At 44.5% G+C, this 1,688-nt stretch overlaps 1 pseudogene; it reads right to left on the minus strand.

The window, feature by feature from the left end:
* Nucleotides 1–205: 205 nt before the first annotated feature.
* On the minus strand, nt 206–1,244 carry LOC130679781 (olfactory receptor 24-like; annotated as a pseudogene).
* Between the last annotated feature and the right edge of the window lie 444 nt (nt 1,245–1,688).

Here is a 1,688-nt window from a genome sequence, read left to right on the forward strand (position 1 = left end):
CATGGAACACCAAGCCCAGAATAAGTACTCAACAAATATTTGTTGAGTGCTAAATGGATTGAGAACAAGTATAAATCCAATCTTGTAAGACAAGACTGAAATTTCTGGGAAGACACCATGAGGCATACCCTTACTGGTCCTGGTAATTGAGAAAATAGTTACAAGATCACCTTGAGGTTTCATTTTAAACTTCTGCAACTCAAAATTAAACTCTTCCAAACCATGCTATTTCACACTTTTGTCCAAGACCCTCGATGCTGTGATGATACTCCCTGGGAAGTTCCCAGGTGTCCTTGCAGTCAGGAAGATGAGGTGATTTTTTGTTGATGAGATTCTTCAGGGCCCTTTTCAGGTCCCTGCTCCTCAGGCTTTAGATGAAGGGGTTCAGCATGAGAGTGACTGCAGTGTACATCACAGCAGAGGCTTTCTCTTTCGTGGCTGTGTGTACAGATGAAGGACACAGATAGATCCCAATGGTGGTCCCATATAAGAGGGCGACCACAGAGAGGTGAGAACTGCAGGTGGAAAAGGCTTTCTGCCTGCCACCTGCAGAGGGGACCTGCAGAATGGTCATGATGATGTGGGCATAAGAAGCCAGGATGCAGAGGAAAGGTGTGGCAATCACCAGCCCAGCCACGATGAGCACAAACATCTTATCACTGAGGTGTCAGTGCAAGAAAGCCTGAGAAATGGGGTGAGGTCACAGAAGTAATGAGTCAATTCATTGTTGCCGCAGAAAACCAGGCATGTCATCAGGAGGATGTGAGTGAGGGAGATGAAGCAGGAAAACACCACGGGGTACTGGCCAGCAGGGTACAGAGGCGGGGGCTCATGACAGTGGTGTAGTGTAAGGGGTGGCATATAGCCACGAACCTGTCATAAGCCATCACAGCTATTAAGACACTGTCAACAATGCCAAAGAAATGGAAGAAGAACATTTGGGTCAGGCAGCAGGCATAGGAGATGGACTTGCTCTTGGTCTGGATATTCACCAGCATCTTGGGAACAGTATTGGTGTCCAGGCCAAAGTCAACCAAGGAGAGATTGGCTAAGAAGAAGTACATGGGAGTGTGGAGGTGGGCATCTGAGCTGATGGCCAGCATGATGGACAGGTTCCCCATGGCCATGACCACATACATGCAGAGGAACAGAGAAAAGAGGAGATACTCTTGCTCTGCATCATCAGAAAGCCCCATGAGGATGAATCCTGATGGACTTGTGTGGTTCCTTGCTTCCACTGGCATGATTCCCCTGGAAGTATTGAAAAAGGGAAGGTACATGAATGCTATGAACATTATTATGGAAAATTAGATGTGTTCTTACCGAATTTCCTACCTGTGCTCTTTGCAACACTAGGTTATATATGTTTTGGACCTTGAGCTCTTAATAAAGTACAGGTTTCAAGACTTACTTCAGGGGACCTTGACCAAATATTCCCATTTCAGATAAAGACTATGAGAAGATAGCATGCATGGATCTTTGCTGAAAGAACCACTAAAGGATATGCTTCGGGCTAAAATAAACTGAATCCAGAGTAAGTGATGTCCAAGAAGCCTTGATGAATCATGAAATTGGTATATTGGTAGGATAATTTTAGACAAACTACTGAGTCTGTAAAACATAATCATTGTAAAATGTATATGCACAGGGTGAATTAAAATACTAGGCAACCACAGATAGTATAAGAG

This window comes from Manis pentadactyla, chromosome 12 (genome assembly GCF_030020395.1).
Source record: "Manis pentadactyla isolate mManPen7 chromosome 12, mManPen7.hap1, whole genome shotgun sequence".
NCBI classification, from domain to species: domain Eukaryota; kingdom Metazoa; phylum Chordata; class Mammalia; order Pholidota; family Manidae; genus Manis; species Manis pentadactyla.